Raw genomic sequence first — 25,422 nt, 5'->3', positions numbered from 1 at the left:
TTGTCCCCAGCTATGCCTCAATTCGACCTGATGAATCTGGTCCTCACGTGGGCCTCACATGGACCTGGGACTCAGCTGGATAGAGTGGCTCTTGTTCCCACAAGGGGCTCACCTGATACTGGTGACTGTGGTCTTATTCTATGCCTCACCAGGACCTAGTGATTCTGATCCCCATCTGGGCCCTGCATGGGCCTAGTGACTGTGTTCCTCACCCAGGCATCATTGGGACCTGGATACTCTATTCCACACCTGGGCCTCACTTTGACCAGGGACCTCTGGTCCCATTCTGGGCCTCAAACTAAACTGGTTACTCTGGTTCCCCCTCTGGGCCTCACCCTTACCTGGTGACTCTGGTCACCCCTTGGGGTTCACTTGGACCTGGTGAATCTGGTCCTTAGCTGGTCCTCACCTGGATCTGGTGACTGGTCACCACCTGGGCCTCACCTGGACTTGGTGAATCCTGTTGCCACCTGGGCCTCACCTGGACCTTGTGACTGTGGTCCCACCTGGACCTCACCTGGATCTGGTGGCTCTGGTTCCCATATGGGGCTCTCCTGGACCTGGTTCCTGTGGTCTCCATCTGGCCTCACCTGGAACAAAATGACTCTGATCCATATTTGGGCCTCACCTGGACCTGTTGACTCTGGTCCTTACCTGGGCATCATTGGGACCTGGTTACTCTCTTATATACCTGGGCCTCACCTGGACCTGGTGACTCTGGTCTCCCTCTGGACCTCACCCTGACCTGGTGACTGTGGTCTCACCTGGGCTTCACCTGGATGAGGTGACTGGTTCCCACAGGGACCTCACCTGGACCTGGTGACTCAGGTCCTCATATGGGCATCATGGGACCTGGTTTCTCAGTTCCACATCGGGGCCTCACCTGGACCTAGTGATTCTCGTCCCCCTCTGGGCCTCACCCTGACGTGGTGACTCTGGTCCCCACCTGGATATCACCAGAACCGGGTGACTCTGGTCCCCCTCTGGGACTCACCCGGAGCTGGGGACACTGGTCCTCAACTGGGCCTCCACAGGACCTGGTGAATCTACTCCTCACTTGCCTCGTCTGGACCTTGTGACTCTTGTCCCACCTGACATCAATGGGACATGGTTACTCTTTTCTCCAACTGGGCCTCACCTGGACATGATAACTTTGCTCCACACTTTGGCCTCACCTGGCCCTGATGACTCTGGGCCCCCGACCTAGTCCTCAATCTGGACCTGGTGACTGTGGTCCCCACCTGGGTCTCACCTGGACCTGGTGACTCTCGTTCCCACATGAACCACACCTGGACCTGGTAACTGTGGTGTTCTTGTAGACTTACATTTACCTGGTGACTCCGGTCCCCACCAGGGCCTCACCTGGATCTGGTGACTCTGGCCTGCAGGTTGGCCTCACCTGGACCTGGTGAGTGGGTTTGCCACCTGGGCCTCACCCATACCTGGTGACTCAGGTCCCTACGTGGGCCTCTTGGACCTGGTGAATCTGGTCCTTACCTGGTCCTCACCCAGACCTGGGGACTCTGGTCACCACCTGGGCCTCACCTGGACCTGGTGAATCTGGTCCCCATCTGGGCCTCACCCAGTCCTGGTTACTTTGTTCTCCACCTGGACCTGATTCCTGTGGACTCCTTCTTGGCCTCACCTGGAACTGGTGACTCTGATCCTATCTGCGCGTCACCCAGATCTGGTGACTCTGGTCTCACCTGGGCATCATTGGTACCTGGTTACTCTGTTCCACACCTGAGCCTCACCTGGACATGATGACTGTGGAACTCTCTGGGCCTCACCCTGACCTGGTGACTCTGGTCCCCATCTGGATGTCACCTGGACCAGGTGATTCTGGTACCCCTCTAGGCCTCAACCAGACCTGGTGAATCTGGTCCTCAACTGGGCCTCACCTGGACCTAGTGAATATGCTCCCCATCTGGACCTCATCTGGACCTGGTGACTCTGGTCCCTACCTGGGCATCATCGGGACATGGTTCCACTGCATGGCCTGCAGGTTGGCCTCATCTGGACCTGGTAACTCTGGTCCCTACCTGGGCATCATTGGGACATGGTTCCTCTGCATGGCCTGCAGGTTGGCCTCACCTGGACCCGGTGACTCTTGTCCTCACTTTGGCCTCTTCTGTACCAGGTGACTCTGGCCCCACCTGGGCCTCACCTGGACCGAGTGACTCTGATCCTCAGCAGCATGCCTCAAATGCACCTTTCCACTAGCTGCATTCATATGGCCGTGAGAATGTAGCTACATTGTAAGTCAGGAGGTTCCATGTATACCGCTCTACTGCACCTAGAGACACAATATTGAAGCCTGCAGCTAGCTCCTTTTGTCCTATGAGCTTCTGACCAACACGTCTAGTGAGGATGTTCGAAATTTCATCTGAAGGCCATGTGGAACTATGAGGGACTGGAGGTGAGTTCAAGTCTCAGAAGAAAGTACCCTTTGGACACTGCGTTCCACTAGCTTCTCATGTATGGGACTTACTATGTAGCACCAATTGTAGAGTGCAGTTCCTCACATATCTCTGGATTGGGCTTGGAGACACTAGGCGTGTGGACCGGCGCCTTCCACTAACCTCTCACAACCCTTCTATCACAATTCAAGCCTAGGCCTGATAGGAGCGAAGTGTATCTGCAGTCAGCATGTGGGAGGTACAGGGCATAATTTCAACTCTCAGAAGTGTGTATGCTTTACAGGCAGATGTCTGCTAGACACTTATTGATGGGAGGTAGAACCGAGGTACACTCTAATTAAATAAGGACGTTGGCAATCGCTGCATTTAACTCAGATATACGTGAGTCAGGTCTGTCACTTCCACATGCTTTTCACACAACCTCTTCCAGCACCTAACATAAAGATGCTAAGACCTATGTCTACAGGCAGTCAGGATGCGGGACGGTCCTGCCCTGACCTCAGCTCGTACAAGGAAGCATGCCTAGAAGTCAGCTTTCAACTAGCTGCGTTCTTATGGCAGTGAGAATGTAGCAGTATTCTAATTCAGGAGGTTCCAAGATTACCACTCTACTGCACCTGGAGACACCTTCCAGGCCTGCATTATTCCACTTGCGTCTCACAAGCTTCTGACAAACGTCTCTGGTGAAGATGATCAAAACTCATTCTGCAGGCAGTGTGGAACTGTGAGGGACTGGGTGTAAGCTCAACTCTCAGAAGAGAGACTCTTTTGGACTTGGGGTTCAGCTAGCTTCTCACGTATGGAAATTAGTATGTAGCACCTGTCTAAGGAATTACTAGGAAGTCGCTGGATTGAGCTTGGAGGCACTAGTCTTGTGTGCCGGGACTTTCCACTTATCTCTCACAACACTTCAGTCATGCATCGAGCCTAGGCCTTTTAGCAGCGAAGTGTACCTGCAGGCACGATGTGGGAAATACAGGCCATAAGCTCAACTCTCAAAAGTGTGTACGCCTGGGAGGTAGATGTCTGCTACCCACTCAGACATGGGAGTTAGAAACTAGCTACACTCTTTGAAGAAGGCCGTTTGAAATCGCTGTATTCAATTCAGATAATCGGGAGTACAGGCCTGAAACTTCCACATGCATTTCACCGACCTCTCCCAGCACCTAACATAAGCATATTAGCAGGTACGTGTATGGGCAGGCAGGATACGGGAGGGTCCTTCCATGAGCTCAGCTCTCAGAAGGAAGCATGCCTAGAAGCCAGCTTTCTACTAGCTCGTTCGGATGGCCGTGAGAACGTGACAGCATTGTAAGGCGGTACGCTTACAATGAATACTGCTTTACTGCACCTGGAGACACAACCTTGAAGCCTGCAGCTGGCCCTTGCGTCCCATGAGCTTCTGAAAACATGTCTAGTGAGGATGTTCGTAACTGCATCTGCAGGCAGTGTGGAACTGGGAAGGACCGCATGTCAGCTCATCTCGCAGAAGGAAATTCCACAGAGAGAGAGCTTTCAGCTAGGTACTCAGGTTTGGAAGTTAGTATGTAGCACCCCTCTGAGGGAGGAATTCCTCAGAAGTCGCTGGATGAAACTAAGAGACACTTGCCTCTCGCAAAACTTGCATCCCGTATTGGACGAAATCCTTTGGAAGTGAAGTGTACAGGCCGTCAGCATGTGGGAGGTACAAGCCATAAGCTCAATCCAAAGGAGCGTGCATGCCTTGATGGCAGCTGTCCGCTACGCACAAAATTTACAAGGGAGACACGTGGTTTTCACTCTGCTACTGTCCCGCATACAACGAAATGCTGTGGAAGCGGAACATACAGGCAGTCAGGATGGGGGAGGTACAGGCCATAAGTTGAACTTGCAGAAGTGTGTTTGCTTTGCAGGCCGATGTCTGCTAGACACTTATCGAGACGAGGTATACAGGAGCTACACTGTAATTGAACATGGACATTGGAAATCGCTCTATTGAACTCAGATACATATGAGTACAGTCCTGACACTTCCACTGGCATTTCTCCAACCGTCACTCAGGCTGAAACCTCAGGACACACGCCCCCACCCGGAGTCCACACATGCTCCCAGGTGGGGGACTCCAGCACCAGCCCACCCACCCCGTGTGATTCTTGCCCCCACTTAAAGGACAGAAAGGTCTCCTAGTCTCACTAGTCTTGTGTGCCGGGAGATTCCAATTACCTCTCCCAACACTTCCGTCAAACAGCGAGCTTAGGCCTTTTAGAAGCGAAGGATACTAGTAGGCTGGATGGAGATGTACAGGCCATAAGCTCAACTCTCAGAAGTGTGTATGCATGGGAGGCAGATGTCTGCTCCCCATTCTGACATGGGAGTTGGAACCTAGCTACACTCTGATTGAAGAAGGCCATTGGAGATCGCTGTATTCAACTCAGATACACAGGAGTTCAGGCCCAATGCTTACACATGCTTTTCCCGCAACCTCTCTCAGCCACTAACATTAGGATGTTAGCAGCTACGCCTACAGTCAGGCAGGATGCGGGAGGGTTCTGCCCTGTCCTCAACTCTCCCATGGGAGCATGCCTAGAAACCAGCTCTCAACTAGCTGCATTCTTTTTTTTTTTTTTTAAAGATTTTATTTATTTATTCATGATAGTCACAGAGAGAGAGAGAGAGAGAGAGGCAGAGACACAGGCCGAGGGAGAAGCAGGCTCCATGCACCGGGAGCCCGAGGTGGGATTCGATCCCGGGTCTCCAGGATCGCGCCTGGGCCAAAGGCAGGCGCCAAACCGCTGCGCCACCCAGGGATCCCAACTAGCTGCATTCTTATGGCAGTGTGAAGGTAGCAGTATTCTGAGTCAGGAGGTTCCAAGATTACCACTCTACTGCACCTGGAGATACCCTCCAAGTCTGCATTGTTAACTTGCGTCACAGAAGCCTCTGGCAAATGTCGCTGGGTAAGACGTGCGAAACTCACTCTGCAAGCAGTGTGGAACTGTGAGGGACTGAGGGTGAGCTCAACTCTCAGAAGTAAGATGCTTTAGGAAAAGGCGTTCAGCTACCTTCTCACGTATGGAACTTAGTATGTAGCACCAGTCTACCACAGGAATTACTGGGAATTCGCTGAATTGGGCTTGGAGGCACTCGTCTTGTGTGCCGGGAGATTCCAATTACCTCTCCCAACACTTCCGTGAAGCAGCGAGCCTAGGCCTTTTGGAAGCGAATGGTACCGGCAGGCAGGATGTAAGGTTACAGGCCATAAGCTCAACTCTCAGAAGTGTGTATGCATGGGAGGCAGATGTCTGCTACGCACTGTACATGCGAGTTGGAACCTAGTTACAGTCTGATTGAAGAAGGCTGTTGGAAATCGCTGTATTCAACTCAGATAAACGGGAGTTCAGGCACAACGATTCCACATGCTTTTCTCACAACCTCTCTCAGTCACTACCATGAGGATGTTAGCAGCGCCGTCTAGAGTCAGGCAGGATGCGGGAGGGTTCTGTCCTGAACTCAGCTCTCACAGGGAAGCATGCCTAGAAGCCAGCTCTCATCTAGCAGCATTCCTATGGCAGTGTGAAGGTAGCCGTATTCTGAGTCAGGAGGTTCTAAGATTACCACTCTACTGCACCTGGAGATACCCTCCAGGTCTGTATTGTTAATTTGCGTCTCAGGAGCCTCTGGCAAATGTCTCTGGTGCGAAACTCACTCTGCAGGCAGTGTGGAACTGTGAGGGACTGAGGGTGAGCTCAACTCTCAGAAGTAAGATGCTTTAGGACAAGGCGTTCAGCTACCTTCTCACGTATGGAACTTAGTATGTAGCACCAGTCTACCACAGGAATTACTGGGAATTCGCTGAATTGGGCTTGGAGGCACTCGTCTTGTGTGCCGGGAGATTCCAATTACCTCTCCCAACACTTCCGTGAAGCAGCGAGCCTAGGCCTTTTGGAAGCGATTGTTACCGGCAGGCAGGATGTAAGGTTACAGGCCATAAGCTCAACTCTCAGAAGTGTGTATGCATGGGAGGCAGATGTCTGCTACCCACTGTACATGCGAGTTGGAACCTAGTTACAGTCTGATTGAAGAAGGCTGTTGGAAATCGCTGTATTCAACTCAGATAAACAGGAGTTCAGGCACAACGATTCCACATGCTTTTCTCACAACCTCTCTCAGTCACTACCATGAGGATGTTAGCAGCTCCGTCTAGAGTCAGGCAGGATGCGGGAGGGTTCTGTCCTGAACTCAGCTCTCACCGGGAAGCAGGCCTAGAAGCCAGCTCTCATCTAGCAGCATTCCTATGGCAGTGAGAAGGTAGCCGTATTCTGAGTCAGGAGGTTCCAAGATTAACACTCTACTGCACCTGGAGATACCCTCCAGGTCTGCATTGTTAACTTGCGTCTCAGAAGCGTGTGGCAAACGTCTCTAGTGAAGACCTGCGAAACTCACTCTGCAGGCAGTGTGGAACTGTGAGGCTCAAATCACCCCAGGCCCCACAGAGCCCGGGGCCAGGCCAGCCCAGGTCCCTCTGGGTTAGAGGCTGGTGTCCTGTGCAGGGCGTGCCGCCCTCCAGGAGGGGCAGTGGGAGGAGGCAGGGCACAGTGCATACCGTGCTCCACCCACCTGCATCCACCCAGTCGTGGGCTCCCGGCATTCCCTCCTCCCTGCAACCTCTGTACTCTATGGGACACTAGGGATTCTGATGGGAGCCGGCTCTCCAGAGAACCCCGGGGAGGCTGAGCATGTCCCACAGGGGACAGCTTCCCCAGGTCCTTGCTGGGGTCCGATGGTTGGGGGCAGAGGTATGATGGTGGTGGAGTGTGGGGGATGGTGTAGGGAGGATGGTGTGTGGGTATAGTGTGGGTGGGGAATGTGTGGGGTGTCGGGGATGGTGTAGGTGGGATGGTATGGGGACGATCCCATGGGGGATGATGATGTAGGTGGATGGTGTGGAGGTGGGTAATGAGAGGGATAGCCTCCACAGAAGAGCCCCCAAGCCCCCGGGTCTCCGCCGCTTCTCTCCGAACCCTGCGTTCACTCTGCCTACGTCCAAGCTTCTTTTGGTTTTGTTTTTTTATCTCAGACTGTTGTGCCCAAGATTGCAAATCCGAGAAACCACCGAGAAGCCGACACCGATGGAAACGCACGAGGGTTTTTTTTCAAGCTCGAGCTTGCGTCCAAGTACACCCGACACAGTGGAGCAGGGACTTGGACCCCGAGGTGGGTTTTAGCTTAGTTTTAAGGGCTGGTCTCGGGGACCTCCCGAAGGGCTGGAGCAATTTCTCAAGTTCTGTTTACATTTTGATATGGGGCCTTCAAGAGCATTGAGCTCTGTTCTCATTCTAATAGGGGCTTCCCGCCCTAGGCCTGGGCTCAGTTCTTATGCTAATGTGGGGCTTTCAAAGACATTAAGCTGTAAACTTTTTTTTTTTTCCTGTAACTGAAGTAATGAAAATTTCAGCTCTTCTTTGCAGGGGCGTGGGATGGCTGGACGTGTGCTAACACTGGATTAAAAGTGGAATGGCCTTAATTTTCTCGGCCTCAAAAAAAATTTTTTTTTTCTCGGCCTCCACGCGTCCCGTCTTCCTATCTAGCTCCTTCCCCCTTCCCCGGAGCTCCTAAGAGAGCAATTGCAAATGACCTCTGGTGGCAGCGTGTGTTGGGGGACAGGTCCAGGGATTTGGGATCAGGAAGACCTGGAGCGCGGGCGTCCCGGCTGTGAAGCCAGATTCGATGCTGCAGACTCTTATTCCCTAAGGCTATTTTGACAACTGACTTTGTACATAGAAAAGCTCTCCTTTGTCTTTAAAAGATGAAGAGCAAGTCAAAGCGGTTTTTCTCTGCCCATCTGATTCCTCAGATTCCAATCTGAGACATATTTCCTGTTAATAAGGATAATTTACTATCCGCAGTACTATGGTTAAAATATTCTGACACAAGTAATTCAGAGGGCTGAAGGTTCCTCATCTCTTCACAGCTCAGTCACTCATCAGGAAATGCATCTTTATGGATTTGGAAAGAACCAAGAGACATTATTACCAATGGTCATATTATTATGTTAAAGATTCTTCCTTGAGATGCCAGGAAGGCAATTTTTCCTTGGGCTTGCGGAGGCCTCTTGGAGTGAGGTTAGAATCAGAAATTGTGAGTTTGGGTTTCAGATAATGAACTGGTTAGCTACGTAAACACGGACAGGCATTTAGGTTCTTTTTGAATTTCAATTCCCTTAAAAGCTATAGAATAATTTCTAAACACCTCATTAGACTGTTGCAGGATTTCTTTATTGCTAATACAAGTTAACATTCATATGGCACATATTATGTGCCAAGAATTGTGTCATGCTTCACATAAAAGAACTCATGGGATCCTCCAACAACCCTATGGGCAGATACTGTTATCTTGATGGGCCAACTAAAGGATAGATAGGAAGAAAACATCTTGTCCAAGGTCATTTGACCTAGCTAGTTAAGTGGATTCGAACTCAGGAAGCCTGGCTCCAGGCTGTTATGGCCACCAGAAAATATTTATTAAGTACTTACTAACGTCCTAGATATTGTACAAATAAAGTCCAACTCTTTATCATTAGAGCTCTATGGCACAGGCATTATTACTGTCACAGTTTTGCAGAGAAAGAAGTAGGTTCAGAGCCTAAGCTCAAGGGACTTGCCCAGAGCCCTACAATTCAGAGGCAGAAACCTTCCTTTTCCTCATAATATTCTCCTTCCACCACTTACCTTCTCCTTTCTCTAAGTCTTAATATAAATGTTGCTTCTTCTGGTCATCTTCTCCGAGGCCCCAGTTAGACTAAGCCTTCTTATATATGTACTTGTAGTAAGCTGTATATTTACCTTTATATTGGCTACTATAATCTTGTTTAGTTGTCTTTCGGTCACTTTTTGGTTAGTATCCGTCTCTCCCACCAGCATGGCCTGGAGGGAGCTAGGGACTGCATCTATGTCTGGTTAACTTGGTATTCCTAGCACCTTGCACATAGTAGCTATGCACCAAATACTTAATAAATTAATGGATCCCTAATCCCTAATCAACATCTCGAGTTGATGTTGATAAACATTAGAACATGAAATGGACAAAGATAAGAATGAAATTGCTGAATGAAATGATAAAAAGCAATTTTATCCATTCACTCATTCAGTATTTTATCAGGTGCCTACTGTATGCCATATCTGAGCGAAGGAAAATGATACGTGATTCCATTAGGGTATTATAATAGCAACTTAAAAATTGGCCTTCTAAGGCATTTGCTATAGTTGAAAGCTCTAACTAAAAGGCTCAGTGATTAGAAAGGAACTCAATAAAATCAAAATAAAGTATTATCTGGGCAGTAATTTCCCAGTAAATTTGGTTTAATAAAAATTTCACATGAATCATTTCTTAACTGACACTGAAGCACTGTGAACTCTTTGGAAGACAAATGTCCAGGAAATAAATGTTATGCATTGCTAATTTTAAAGGCACTTGCAATATGGTGTCTACTATAAAAGAAGTATTTTTATCTGATTTTTGCTATTTAATATCCTTTCCTGCTTTTCAGGTTGAGGAGGTGTTCATAAGTGTTTTTCTTTCCTTCTGATATAAAATTCTTACTTTGTTCCCATCGAAGGAACTCTTTAAGAATAAGGCAAAAATTAATTAAACTATTCTTAAAATGTCTTCATACTTGGAGCCTGATACATTTAAGTCAATTTTCAAAATAAATCTTACTGATTAGAAAAAAAAACAAAGATTTATAGGGAAATTGAGAAGATAGTACAGAGAATTCTCATGGGCTTGCACTCAATTTCTCCAATTATCAATATCTTATATTAGTACGGTACAAATATTAGCTAATGAATCAGTATTAAAATATTCGCATTCACCAAAGACCATACTTTATTCAGATTTCCTTAATTTTTGCTAAGTTACCATCCCTCACATCACATTACACTTGTCCTCATGTTTTCTTAGGCTCCTCTGGATTGTGACAATTTTTCAGCCTCTCCTTGTTGTTGTTGAACTGGAACACTTTGAGAAGTAGAGTATTTTGTAAAATTTCCCTCAGGTGGGACATGTCTGTTGTTTATCTCATGATTGAACTGGGATTGCGGATTATATACAGAGATATACTGCCATTTTTATTATATCATATAAAGTATAGATACTATCAACATGATTTATCAGTCTTGGTATCGATCTGATCATCTTGCTGAGGTAGTGTTTGTCAGCTTTCTCCATAGTAAAGTGATTCTTTATTATTATTATAATATTATTATTATTATAACTTTTTCATAATCTATTTTGTAGAAGGAAGTTACTATGTGTATTCCACACATAAGAGTGGGAAGTTACGTTCATCCACTTGAGGGTGGAATGTCTGCACAAATTGTTTGAAATTCTTCTACATGGGAGATTTCTCTTTCTTCTGTGTTTGTTTTTCAAAGATGTTATTTATTTATTTGAGAGAGAGAGAGGAGAGAAAAAGCATGAGCGAGAGGGGCAGAGGGAGAGGGAGAAGCAGGTTCCCTGCTGAACAGGGAGACTGCCTTGGGATGTGGATCATGATCTGAGCCTAAGGCAGAAGCTTAACTGACTGAGCCACCCAGGTGCCCCTCTTTCTTTCTTTTACAATTTTTAATATTAGTATAGATTCATGGATATTTATTTTACACTTTGGGTTATAATCCAACACTACTTATTTTGTTGCTTATATTGTCTCCGCTCTGGCCAGGGGAGCTCTTTCAGTTGACACCTGTGTCTCTTTAACATATTTCCATCAGTATGGAGTCTTTTGTCCATAAATTTGTGAAAGACAAACTTTATGTAAATCTCATTTTTGATTTGCACTTTGTTTCTGTTTGCCTCCTTCCCTCTCTCTTTGCTGTTTCATTTCTTTATTTATTATGATCTGAAAATAGGAAAGGACATAGGATTTCAAATTTTGCTATTTTAAGGTAAATCAATTCTCCTTGGTGCCTAGCCAGTGGTTCTCAAATGTTAGTGTGCAAAAGAATAACCTGGAGACTTCTCTTGTCTTCTCAGTTTCCTTATCTGTTAGTTGAGGGGATCGGTTTCCATACCGTTCATTAACTCTTTGTTTTTAATGACAATCATGGATTTGTCATTATTGGACCGTCACTAATAAATATCACAGAAAGTGAATTCATTTCTCTTTCTCCCTCTCCCTCGTTTTTTGCATTTTTCCATTCTGGAACTTTGATTTGCTTCTCAGAATACTTATTTATTTGAAGTGGGAAAGAGTTTCAGTCATTTTCCATTCACATTTGTAACTTTTTTATGATCTACTGAGGGCCATTTCATAAATGAATTGCTGAGGATGGCTGAGCCGTCCAGTACCTTTTTTTAATTTAAATTTAAATTTAAAAAAATTTTTATTTAAATTCAATTTGTCAACATGTAGTATAATACCCAGCGTTCATCACATCACATGCCCTCCTTAATGCCCGTCCCCCAGTTACACTATCCTCCCACCCACCTCCCCTTCCGCAATCCTTTGTTTCCCCAAGTTAGGAGTCTCTCATAGTTTATCTTCTGTGAGACCCAGGAAATTTAACAAAAATCCCCTACCCCTGGACAAGCAGAGCAGGACTGATTCCATTTTGTGTTACACCTGCCACCTCCTGTATGACCCCCACATAACCTGCTTATTGCTTAAGGCGCTGCCCCACCCTAGTCAAGCCGCTGGGCACACCCTAATCGGAAATCGGCTCATAACCACGTAATCCTGCTTTGTGCCCACCAAAACTGCGCGCCAATTCTGACCAAAGTAATAGGCCAGCTCAAATGGATACTATAGGGTAAGATGTAATTCAATCGGCCACCTGCGTGTGTACCGACATGACTGTGCAACTTTCTGCGTATCCCATGGGCCACTGGCCCCTATAAAGCTGATACGCCCCTTAGTCTCAGGGTCCAAGTCCTTGCTCCGTTGTGTCGGGTACACTTGGACCCAAGCTCGAGCTTGTAAATAAACCCTCGTGTGTTTGTATCAGTGTCGGCTCCTCCGTGGTTTCTCGGATTCGCAATCTTGGGGACAACACTGCCTCTCTCAATTTTCTCCACTCAGTTTCCCTCCTCTCCCTTATGATCCTCTTCACTCTTTCTTACATTCGACATAAGAGTGAAACCGCATGATAATTCTTTCTCCATGTGGCTTATTTTATTCAGCATAATACCCTCCAGTTCCATGTCCATGATAATGGTAGGTATTCATCCTTGCAGATGGCTAAATAATAATACATTGTATATATAGACCACATCTTCTTTATCCATTCATCTGTTGAAGGACATCAAGTCTCCTTCCACAGTTTGGCTATTAACATTGCCGGTGTGAACATTGGGGTGCAAGTGTCCAGTCAGTTCACTACATCTGTGTCTTTGGGTTAAATACCCAGTAGTGCAATCGATGGGTTGTAGTATAACTCCATTTCCAGGTTTTTGAGGAACCTCCACACTGTTTTCCAGAGTGGCTGCACCAGTTCACATTCCCACTAACAATGCAAGAGTGTTCCACTTTCTCCACATCCTCTCCAACATTTGTCGTTTCCCGTCTTGTTAATTTCTCCCATTTTCACTGGTGTGAGGTGGTATCTCATTGTGGTTTTGATTTCTATCTCCCTGATGAAAAGTCACGTGGAGCATTTTTTCATGTGCTTGCTCACTCTGTGTAGGTCTTCTTTGGAGAAAAGCGGGTACCTTTAAGTTGGAGAAGAGATGGCAACTCAAGGGGTGTTATTTCCTGTCATGGCCACATACCAGAAGGTTCTTGAGTATGTGTGTGTGCGTTTGCCTGTGCTTGTGAGGAGAGGTCGTTGGATAGAATTTGAAAGCAGATCCTCTCCATATTTATAGGTCTATATCTATTTCTCTCTCTTTCTGCACACATCTCTTTCTAACCATTTTGTCTCTATCTCTATAGGGAGATCTATATATGGACGTATAGAGATTAGATATAGAAATGTTTATCTTGCATATTTAAATATAAATATATAGTTCTGTTTATAGATAATTATTATATTATGAGTAATACATTTAATAATAAATATATTAAGTGGAAACATAGATTTATGTTTATATGTTTGTTTATATAAACATCTATTTATGTTCCTGGGAGCGATCTATCAGTAGATCTATCACTCTATCATCTATCTAGCTAGCTAGCTATATATCCCAGGAAGAGAAAAACCCAGATCGAACAGATGGGAATGTCCCCCTCCGGAATGTGTCATACAAGAAGATAGGCAAAAATCTTCTGTACTTTCCTGATGTGCTGATGCAATTAACTCAGAGATGTACCTGTGATGTACTGTGGGCCAGGAGCCAGTGGTCAAGAGAGAATCCTTGAGACATTTTCCATGCAAAAAGGTGTTTTTATTAAAGTATGGGGACAGGACCCCTGGGCCTGAAAAGCTTCACCAGGATTATGAGGAGCCTTGGTTATCATCTTTTAAGTTGCTGTGTGGGATGGGGACTCTAGAGATAAAAGAAGTTTCCAAAAGGATGTTCACACTTGAAAGATTTATAGGATCCTGGAGGTCTGGCTATCAGCAAACAAATGTTGCTTTTGGCCTCTAGCAAAGCATTAACATTCAGGCAGCTGTGAATTCTTGTAAGAATGTCCCACTCTGTCGGTTTCAAGTATTTGTTTATGGACTGCAAGTTTGTTAGGAAATGTAATTGTAGGGATGCCTGAGTGGCTCAGTGGTTGATCCTGGGGTCCTAGGATGGGGTTCCACATTGGGCTTCCCACAGGGAGCCTGCTTCTCCCTTTGTCTCTGTCTCTGCCTCTCTCTCTTTCTTTCTCTCTCTGTGTGTCTCTCATGAGCAAATAAAATCTTTTTTTAAAAAAGCAGATATAATTTTAAACTATATTTTTTTGGCCTTAGTTCCCCCTATCACCTGGGTCTTCTATCCCTCCATGCATCTCTTGGTTCGTTGGCCTTTGGTGGTGAAGAATCCAAAGGATATGAGGCAGGAGGTGAGTGAGATGGGATTAAGCCAATGAAGTAATTTCCCAGGGAGCTTGGGTAAGAGAAGTGCAGCAGGCAGAATGAAGTGAGAAAGTCAGGTTCTTGTCTCACGGAGTCGAAGAATGAATCTGGTGGACAAAGAGTGAGTAAAGCGACGGGAGTTTATTAAGCAAGGATACTGAGAAAGCTCTCAGGAGTGGGAGGGGCCCAGGCTGGGTTGCCCACATGAGTAAGGACTAGTGATAACATCTTTCACATCTTTAATGGTTTACTTCTTTTTGGAGTCTGGTTATCCTTTTTTGGGCACAGAGGACTGTCCTAAAAAAGACCCTCTCTACCCATACCTAGGGCAGGGTGGTCTCGTTTGTTTCTTTATTTCTGGTTTCCTTACATCTCAGCATCCTTAGGATCTTTGTGAGCCTGAATCTGTAGCCCCCTACCTATTTCTTCCTACCTAGACTCTCCTGTCCCTCAGTCAAGAACAGGAGAGATGTGGCTCTGAGAAAAGGTGCACTAAGAAACATTGTCACAGTTTCAATATTCCCTCCCCACAATTTGTGAGACCCAATTACTTCCAAACTCCTTTTTCCTCCTTTTTGTTTTGGATGGCAATGCTGCTCTGTGACTGACCTACACAACCAATGGCTCAGTAACAGTTCAACACTGTGGAGAGAACCCAAGGGTCTGCTGGGGAAGCATGAAGGAGAACTGTGGACTTGCTTGTTTTGCCCTCAGAAATCAGCATTAAGGATCCTGATAGGAAGTTCAAAAGACTGCAGGTAGTACTCTGGGACATAGATCGAAACCCAGTGGGGACGGAGCCTGTCTCTGTACCTGTCATATAGAAGGCCAAATAGACTTCTTTTTGGAATGGATGGGTGTTGAATAAATAGGAGAATCTGTGTATGCTGGGTCTGTTTCAGGTCACTGATTCATACTTAGGGAAAGACATTAATCCAGGGACTGGTTCTCTGAACAAGTCCTGGGAAAACATATCCTAAGTTATTCAAAAAGAGTAGTAAGATAGATAAGGAGTTCAGAATTGAGAAAAATATTAAAATCATCTGAGGAAAGTAGAGGTGTTCATCACGCAAGTGGGTTTCTTGCAATTTACTCACTTATAGCTTGTATATTCTGAACAGAAAAAAAGAAAGGGAAGGAACCGCATGTGCTTGAGGTCATCAATTTCATCTATAAAAAGGAAATAATACTGCCTGTCCCATGACACTGTTGTGAGGACTAATAGTGATGGTTGTTGATGTAGAGACTTGCTAGGTCCAGTCACCATAAAATGTAAAAACAACACACTTTTTTTTTAATTTATTTTTTTATTGGTGTTCAATTTACTAACATACAGAATAACACCCAGTGCCCGTCACCCATTCACTCCCACCCTCCGCCCTCCTCCCCTTCTACCACCCCTAGTTCGTTTCCCAGAGTTAGCAGTCTTTACGTTCTGTCTCCCTTTCTGATATTTCCCACACATTTCTTCTCCCTTCCCTTATTTTCCCTTTCACTATTATTTATATTCCCCAAATGAATGAGAACATATAATGTTTGTCCTTCTCCGACTGACTTACTTCACTCAACATAAAACCTTCCAGTTCCATCCACGTTGAAGCAAATGGTGGGTAGTTGTCATTTCTAATAGCTGAGTAATATTCCATTGTATACATAAACCACATCTTCTTTATCCATTCATCTTTCTTTGGACACCGAGGCTCCTTCCACAGTTTGGCTATCGTGGCCATTGCTGCTAGAAACATCGGGGTGCAGGTGTCCCGGCGTTTCATTGCATTTGTATCTTTGGGGTAAATCCCCAACAGTGCAATTGCTGGGTCGTAGGGCAGGTCTATTTTTAACTGTTTGAGGAACCTCTACACAGTTTTCCAGAGTGGCTGCACCAGTTCACAGTCCTACCAACAGTGTAAGAGGGTTCCCTTTTCTCCGCATCCTCTCCAACATTTGTTGTTTCCTGCCTTGTTAATTTTCTCCATTCTCACTGGTGTGAGGTGGTATCTCATTGTAGTTTTCATTTGTATTTCCCTGATGGCAAGTGATGCAGAGCATTTTCTCATATGCATGTTGGCCATGTCTATGTCTTCCTCTGTGAGATTTCTGTTCATGTCTTTTGCCCATTTCATGATTGGATTGTTTGTTTCTTTGGTGTTGAGTTTAAGAAGTTCTTTATAGATCTTGGAAACTAGCCCTTTATCTGATATGTCATTTGCAAATATCTTCTCCCATTCTGTAGGTTGTCTTTGAGTTTTGTTGACTGTATCCTTTGCTGTGCAAAAGCTTCTTATCTTGATGAAGTCCCAATAGTTCATTTTTGCTTTTGTTTCTTTTGCCTTCGTGGATGTATCTTGCAAGAAGTTACTATGGCCGAGTTCAAAAAGGGTGTTGCCTGTGTTCTTCTCTAGGATTTTGATGGAATCTTGTCTCACATTTAGATCTTTCATCCATTTTGAGTTTATCTTTGTGTATGGTGAAAGAGAGTGGTCTAGTTTCATTCTTCTGCATGTGGATGTCCAATTTTCCCAGCACCGTTTATTGAAGAGACTGTCTTTCTTCCAATGGATAGTCTTTCCTCCTTTATCGAATATTAGTTGCCCATAAAGTTCAGGGTCCACTTCTGGATTCTCTATTCTGTTCCACTGATCTATGTGTCTGTTTTTGTGCCAGTACCACACTGTCTTGATGACCACAGCTTTGTAGTACAACCTGAAATCTGGCATTGTGATGCCCCCAGCTATGGTTTTCTTTTTTAAAATTCCCCTGGCTATTCGGGGTCTTTTCTGATTCCACACAAATCTTAAAATAATTTGTTCTAACTCTCTGAAGAAAGTCCATGGTATTTTGATAGGGATTGCATTAAACGTGTATATTGCCCTGGGTAACATTGACATTTTCACAATATTAATTCTGCCAATCCATGAGCATGGAATATTTTTCCATCTCTTTGTGTCTTCCTCAATTTCTTTCAGAAGTGTTCTATAGTTTTGAGGGTATAGATCCTTTGCATGTTTGGTGAGGTTTATTCCTAGGTATCTTATGCTTTTGGGTGCAATTGTAAATGGGATTGACTCCTTAATTTCTCTTTCTTCAGTCTCATTGTTAGTGTATAGAAATGCCACTGACTTCTGGGCATTGATTTTGTATCCTGCCACACTACCGAATTGCTGTATGAGTTCTAGCAATCTTGGGGTGGAGACTTTTGGGTTTTCTATGTAGAGTATCATGTCATCGGCGAAGAGGGAGAGTTTGACCTCTTCTTTGCCAATTTGAATGCCTTTAATGTCTTTTTGTTGTCTGATTGCTGAGGCTAGGACTTCCAGTACTATGTTGAACAGCAGTGGTGAGAGTGGACATCCCTGTCTTGTTCCTGATCTTAGGGGAAAGGCTCCCAGTGCTTCCCCATTGAGAATGATATTTGCTGTGGGCTTTTCATAGATGGCTTTTAAGATGTCGAGGAATGTTCCCTCTATCCCTACACTCTGAAGAGTTTTGATCAGGAATGGATGCTGTATTTTGTCAAATGCTTTCTCTGCATCCAATGAGAGGATCATATGGTTCTTGGTTTTTCTCTTGCTGATATGATGAATCACATTGATTGTTTTACGGGTGTTGAACCAGCCTTGTGTCCCAGGGATAAATCCTACTTGGTCATGGTGAATAATTTTCTTAATGTACTGTTGGATCCTATTGGCCAGTATCTTGTTGAGAATTTTTGCATCCATGTTCATCAGGGATATTGGTCTGTAATTCTCCTTTTTGGCGGGGTCTTTGGCTTTGGAATTAAGGTGATGCTGGCTTCATAGAACGAATTTGGAAGTACTCCATCTCTTTCTATCTTTCCAAACAGCTTTAGGAGAATAGGTATGGTTTCTTCTTTAAACGTTTGATAAAATTCCCCTGGGAAGCCATCTGGCCCTGGACTCTTGTGTCTTGGGAGGTTTTTGATGACTGCTTCAATTTCCTCCCTGGTTATTGGCCTGTTCAGGTTTTCTATTTCTTCCTGTTCCAGTTTTGGTAGTTTGTGGCTTTCCAGGAATGCGTCCATTTCTTCTAGATTGCCTAATTTATTGGCATATAGCTGTTCATAATATGTTTTTAAAATCGTTTGTATTTCCTTGGTGTTGGTAGTGATCTCTCCTTTCTCATTCATGATTTTATTAATTTGAGTCTTCTCTCTCTTCTTTTTAATAAGGCTGGCTAATGGTTTATCTATCTTATTAATTCTTTCAAAGAACCAACTCCTGGTTCTGTTGATCTGTTCCACAGTTCTTCTGGTCTCGATTTCGTTGAGTTCTGCTCGAATCCTTATTAACTCCCTTCTTCTCTTGGGTGTAGGATCTATTTGCTGTTTTTTCTCTAGCTCCTTTATGTGTAAGGTTAGCTTTTGTATTTGAGTTCTTTCCAGTTTTTGAATGGATGCTTGTATTGCGATGTATTTCCCCCTTAGGACTGCTTTTGCTGCATCCCAAAGATTTTGAACGGTTGTATCTTCATTCTCCTTAGTTTCCATGAATCTTTTTAATTCTTCCTTAATTTCCTGGTTGACCCTTTTATCTTTTAGCAGGATGATCCTTAACCTCCATGTGTTTGAGGTCCTTCCAAACTTCTTGTTGTGATTTAGTTCTAATTTCAAGGCATTATGGTCCGAGAATATGCAGGGGACAATCCCAATCTTTTGGTATCATTTCAGACCCGATTTGTGACCCAATATGTGGTCTATTCTGGAGAAAGTTCCATGTGCGCTTGAGAAGAATGTGTATTCAGTTGAGTTTGGATGTAACGTTCTGTAGATATCTGTGAAATCCATCTGGTCCAGTGTATCATTTAAAGCTCTCGTTTCTTTGGAGATGTTTTGCTTAGAAGACCTATCGAGTATAGAAAGAGCTAGATTGAAGTCACCAAGTATAAGTGTATTATTATCTAAGTATTTCTTCACTTTGGTTAATAATTGATGTATATATTTGGCAGCTCCCACATTCGGAGCATATATATTGAGGATTGTTAAGTCCTCTTGTTGAATAGATCCTTTAAGTATGATATAGTGTCCCTCTTCATCTCTCACTACAGTCTTTGGGGTAAATTTTAGTTTATCTGATATAAGGATGGCTACCCCTGCTTTCTTTTGAGGACCATTCGAATGGTAAATGGTTCTCCAACCTTTTATTTTCAGGCTGTAGGTGTCCTTCTGTCTAAAATGAGTCTCTTGTAGACAGCAAATAGATGGGTCCTGCTTTTTTATCCAGTCAGAAACCCTGCGCCTTTTGATGGGGTCATTAAGCCCGTTCACATTCATAGTTACTATTGAGAGATATGAGTTTAGTGTCATCATGATATCTATTCAGTCTTTGTTTTTGTGGACTGTTCCACTGAACTTCTTCTTAAAGGGGAATTTTAAGAGTCCCCCTTAAAATTTCTTGCAGAGCTGGTTTGGAGGTCACATATTCTTTTAGTTGCTGCCTGTCTTGGAAGCTCTTTATCTCTCCTTCCATTTTGAATGAGAGCCTTGCTGGATAAAGTATTCTTGGTTGCATGTTCTTCTCATTTAGGACCCTGAATATATCCTGCCAGCCCTTTCTGGCCTGCCAGGTCTCTGTGGAGAGGTCTGCTGTTACCCTAATACTCCTCCCCATAAAATTCAGGGATTTCTTGTCTCTTGCTGCTTTAAGGATCTTCTCCTTATCTTTGGAATTTGCAAGCTTCACAATTAAATGTCGAGGTGTTGAACGGTTTTTATTGATTTTAGGGGGGGATCTCTCTATTTCCTGGATCTGAATGCCTGTTTCCCTTCCCAGATTAGGAAAGTTTTCAGCTAGAATTTGTTCAAATACATATTCTGGCCCTCTGTCCCTTTCGGCGTCCTCGGGAACCCCAATTAAACGTTGGTTTTTCTTCCTCAGGCTGTCGTTTATTTCCCTTAATCTATCTTCATGGTCTTTTAATTGTTTGTCTCTTTTTTCCTCAGTTTCCCTCTTTGCTATCAACTTGTCTTCTATGTCACTCACTCGTTCTTCCACCTCGTTAACCCTCGTCGTTAGGACTTCTAGTTTGGATTGCATCTCATTCAATTGATTTTTAATTTCTGCCTGATTAGCTCTAAATTCTGCAGTCATGAAGTCTCTTGAGTCCTTTATACTTTTTTCTAGAGCCACCAGTAGCTGTATAATAGTCCTTCTGAATTGGCTTTCTGACATTGAATTGTAATCCAGATTTTGTAACTCTGTGGGAGAGAGGACTGTTTCTGATTCTTTCTTTTGAGGTGAGGTTTTCCTTCTAGTCATTTTGCTCAGTGCAGAGTGGCCCAAAGCAAATTGTATTGGGAAAAAGAGAAAAAGAGAGGAGAGAAAGAAGGAAAGAAAAGAGAAAGAGAAAAAAAAAAGGGAAGAAAAAGAGAAAAAAAAACGAAAAAAAAAAAAAAGAAGAAAAAGAGAAAGAAAAAGAAAGGAGAAAAAAAGGGGGTGGGGGAAGGAAACAAATCAAAAAGCAAAACAAAACAAAAACAAACAAACAAAAAAAAGAACCACAGGGGAGTATCTTCTGATTCTGTGTTCTTTAAGTCCCTTGGCTTCCCCTGGAAGTTGTCAGTCTAGCTGATCTTCTGGGGGAGGGGCCTGTTGTGCTGATTTTCAGGTGTTGGCAGTTGGGTAGCTGCTCTGCCCCTGCCTGGTGCAGGGCTCAGTGGGGGTTGTTTACCCCGTGAGGCCGCAGGAGGAACAGCCCCAGTGGCGGGGCAGCTCTGGAAACCTGGATTCAGCTCCGGCAGGAACTCCGTCTGCAGGGCCTGGAGGCTCCGGGGCGGGGCCGTTGCTCTGCTCAGCTGGGGCAGGAGCGTCCTTGCTGTCCTGGGCCCTCCCGGCCTCTGCCTGTCCCGGGGGAGGCAGGATCCTGGGCTGTGTCTCGGCGCCCTGTGCTCCGGAGCCTGCGCTGTTGGATTCGCGCTCCCGGGCTGCGTAACCCCCTCCGCGGAGCTGCCGCCCGAGCCCCTCCGAGCTGCTCCGGGTCCCGCCGCGCGCTGCAGCCCTTAGGGAGCTCGGCGCACTCTCCTGGGCGCGCAGTTGCTCTGTTACTGTCCCAGGGAGCCCGAGGGCATCCTCGCCCTCCTGGGTCTTGCTCCAACTCCCCGCGAGCCCCTTTCCCCCGGGAAGGTCGGTGCAGCTCCTGCGTCTCCGGGACGGGGCTCTCCTGTCCTGGGGACACTCGCCCTGGCCTCAGCCCAGCTCCTCGCGGGGCCCCTCCCCCTTGGAGGCCTTTGTTCCTTTATTTCTTTTTCCCCCGTCTTCCTACCTTGATAGATGCGCGAACTCTTCTCACTGTAGCATTCCAGCTGGTCTCTCTTTAAATCTCAGGCCGAATTCATAGATTTTCAGGATAATTTGAAGGTTTTCTAGGTAGTTTGGTGGAGACAGGTGATTTGGAGACCCTACTCTTCCGCCATCTTGCTCCTCCCCCCAAAAACAACACACTTGATTAATATAGCTACCAATATAGCTGCCATATACTTTTTCATTTTATTTATTTATTTATTTATTTATTTATTTATTTATTTATTTATTTATTTATTATTTGAGAGAGAGAGAGGGAGAGAGAGGCAGAGACACAGATAGAGGGAGAAGCAGGTTCCATGCAGGGAGCCTGACGTGGGACTCCATGCTGCATGTCCAGCATCCCACACTGGGCTGAAGGTGGCGCTAAATCGCTGAGCCACCGGGGCTGCCCTACAATATACTTGTTAAAAATATATTTTATCTATTTATTCATGAGAGAGAGAGAGAAAGAGAGAGAGAGAGAGGCAGAGACACAGGCAGAGGGAGAGGCAGGCTCCATGCAGGGAGCCCGAAGTGGGACTCCATTCTGGGTCTCCAGGATCACGCCCTGGGCAGAAGGCAGTGCTAAATGGCTGAGCCACCCAGGCTGCCCATTTTCAATTCTTAAAACACACAATTCGACTTCTTTCTAGCAAAGTTTTATGTGAGTTGGTGTACCTATCAATTAAAAGCTGTAGGGTATGGATCCCAGACTGCCCCTAAGGTGCATGTTCAGAGCCCTTCCAATTCCTCCAAGTGCAGCCTGGAAACCACCGAGCTGGTCTGAGGTCACATCCACAGCTGTGGGAACCAAGTGCCAGAGGCCGTCACGATTTACTGGATCAGAAACCCAGTTGTCTCCTGACGCATCTGAGTCAGGGAATTGGTTTTTCTCAGGGCAGGGTGAAAAAAACCTTACACGATCAGGATTTCTCTCATCCCAAGAAAAATGCTTAGGTTTTTTTTGTTTGTTTCTTTTTTCTCATGTTGTTTGGCTATTTCTCTTGTCACATTGCCCTACTTCCTTTGGTAATTAGTTTTGGAAAGAAATCATTCACATAATGAAAATGATCTAGAAACTCAGGTTAAAAAATTTTTCTAGCCAGTGTGGATATGTGTGATTCACAGTTGCTTTAAGCCTACAGAAATTTGTTTGCACAAATTAATAACAACTTTTAATAAACAGACTTTACTGTTCACTGCTAAAAATATTCCTGTCAGAAGGGCAAGACAGCCGAAGAGTAGGGTCCCCAAGTCACCTGTCCCTACCAAACTACCTAGCTAACTCTCAAATCATCCTGAAAACCTATGAATTCGGCCTGAGATTTAAAGAGAGAACAGCTGGAACACTACAGTGAGAAGGGTTCGCATTTCTATTAAGGCGGTTCCCACCTTGGCTTCACCGGGACCTGGTGACTGTGGTCTCCACCTTTGCCTCACCTGGACCTGGTGACTCTGGTCCCCACCTGGGCCTCACCTGGACATGGTAGCTGTGGACTTCATCTGGACCTGGTGACTGCGGTCCCCACCTGGGCCTCACCATACCTGGTGACTGGGCTCCTCAGCTACCAATGACTAACATCCAGGATGGACCCTTAGTTGCTACTGACACCAGTACCATCCCCAGGGTCTCACTTGTTCCTGGTGACTATGGTCCTTGTCTGGGCTGACCTGACTCATCCTTGGCTCTGATCCTCTCCTGGGCCTCCCCTGCCTTGCAGGTATGGTCTCCCTTGTCGTGGGTGTGTATTGTCTATGGTCCCTTCTGGGCCTCACCTGATGGTACCGGGCCACGATATCCTCCCTTCACAAGGCCAGTAGGTTCTCCGAGTCCTCCTGCATGGTGCTGCAATCCAAACACATCCAAGAATGACGGCACATGAAAACCTTCCGAGGACACATGCGTCTGGGTGCTCCCCGTGGGCAGGTCCCCCTCCATCTGACCAGAGCCGGAGACAACCCCATAGCCCTGAGGGGCAGAGGCTTGGCTAGAACATCACACGCCGGCCCTCACTGCCTGTCTGTCACTCGCCCACCTACAGTCCACCTTCCCAGCCACTGTCCCAGGACACGCCGTCACGCTGGGATCACAGTGCGCTCCCACCCCGGTATCAGGAGCACACGGGCGGGGGACCCAGGAGGCTCTGGCGAACTGCCGATCTGATGCTCGGGTTGATGTCTCCCAGCCCGGGGGATATCGAAGGTTTCTCTTAGATTCCACAAGCACAACGACCGAGGGGAGAAAGCAACGGACTAGACTTCATCAAAATTAAAACCTGATGCCAGCAAGAGTGCGACCAAACTCCCCACACTGAGGGCAACGATGCGTGAATAGCCTGAGGGGGGTTCTGGGGGGAGCACGAGGGACTCTGCCCGCATTCCAGTGCGTGAAGAGTAAGCCTGCTCACCGGTCAGGGGGACCCAGCAGGCCCTGACCGTCCTCCCCTCACCACAGAGTGGGGCGGGGGGGTGTCATCCCTGTCGGGGTCCTTGCATCTAGGACGGGCTGGAAAGGTCACGTATTGTGTCTCCCTGAATAGCACAGGCCTTACAGGGGAGCGGGGGTCCCGAGGGAGCTGCCAAACTCTGACTGCAGCCTCTTTCCCTGGACAGGGCCTTAGGGGGCCACCCTCACCCCGTGGGGCTGTGGAAGGGCTGCAGGAGCTGCTCAAGGTCATCTCATTGGGGTCGGGGTGTTTTGGACCCCAGCCCAGGAGGCCAGCGCCCCCACCCGGACCCACAGGCCCCAGAGTGGCCCACGGGGAGCAGGCATCAGGGGCCACTCACCTGTGACCTATCGCTGTGTGAGCGCCTCCTCTTTATGCATCGTGTACTGGGTAGAGTGGGAGAGTTGGGGAACTGGGTAGAGTGGGAGTTCTGGGGTACTGGGGAGAGTGGGAGAGTTGGGGTACTGGGGAGAGTGGGAGTACTGGGGAGAGTGGGAGAGTTGGGGTACTGGGGTGAGTGTGAGTACTGGGGAGAGTGGGGGTACTGGGGAGAGTGGGGGTACTGAGGAGAGTGGGAGTACTGAGCTACTTGGGAGAGCAGGAGAGTCGGGTCGCTGTGAGCCAGATCCAAAGCACGAGTGCTTCCGAAGGTCTGCAGAAGCACAGTGAGCGCCAGGAAGTAGTGGAACCCGGGGGCGTCACAGTTCCGCCCACAGTGGGGTCCCGCATCATCACTGTGGGCAGGCGGGGTCCAATCAGCACTTAGCCCTTCACCCTGAAGGCCAAGGGTCCCGGGGGAGGGTCCTGTCCCCCCGCCAGGTGGGAAGGGGATGCAGGCACCCTCCCCCATCCTCGGGCCCTGCAGGCCTCCCACCATTCTAGGCAGACTGGGGGTCACAGATGTCCCCCCGACCCCCAGAGTTCACAGCATGGGGTCGCACTTAACATTTGAGGGGCTCCTGGGTGGTTCAGTCGGTTCCACGTCGACTCTTTAATTTGGCTCAGGTCAGGATCTCGAGGTTGTGGCATGGAGCCTCGCGTGGGGCTCGGGCTCCGTTGGGTGAGGAGTCCACTCCAGGTTCCCCTCTCCCTCTGCTCCTCCCTACCGCACCCTCTCTCAAGTAAATTTTCTAAAAATTAACATGAAGACACGTGAGCATCTTTATCCCCTCTGCAGAGGTGTCTTCGTGTGTGTAACGACCGTGTAAATGCCTTTCACGGACCCACCGGGAGTCCTACCAGAAACCCCTTTTCCTTGATATTTACTGAAGTACAGTCA

General features: G+C 46.6%; 1 long non-coding RNA gene across 2 annotated transcripts; it reads right to left on the bottom strand.

The window, feature by feature from the left end:
* Positions 1-14,262: 14,262 nt before the first annotated feature.
* LOC140621825 (uncharacterized) lies at positions 14,263-24,809 on the bottom strand. 2 transcript variants are annotated; one of them, XR_012021551.1, is made up of 4 exons: positions 24,484-24,809; positions 23,473-23,542; positions 21,677-21,834; positions 14,263-14,505 (listed from the first exon to the last, which is right to left on the bottom strand). It is a non-coding gene; the product is annotated as an uncharacterized lncRNA (long non-coding RNA). The 2 variants fall into 2 exon arrangements; XR_012021552.1 differs by lacking the exon at positions 21,677-21,834.
* Positions 24,810-25,422: the final 613 nt, after the last annotated feature.

This window comes from Canis lupus, chromosome 30, assembly GCF_048164855.1.
Source record: "Canis lupus baileyi chromosome 30, mCanLup2.hap1, whole genome shotgun sequence".
Lineage (NCBI taxonomy): Eukaryota > Metazoa > Chordata > Mammalia > Carnivora > Canidae > Canis > Canis lupus.
This window is presented reverse-complemented; position numbering and strand designations above follow the sequence as displayed.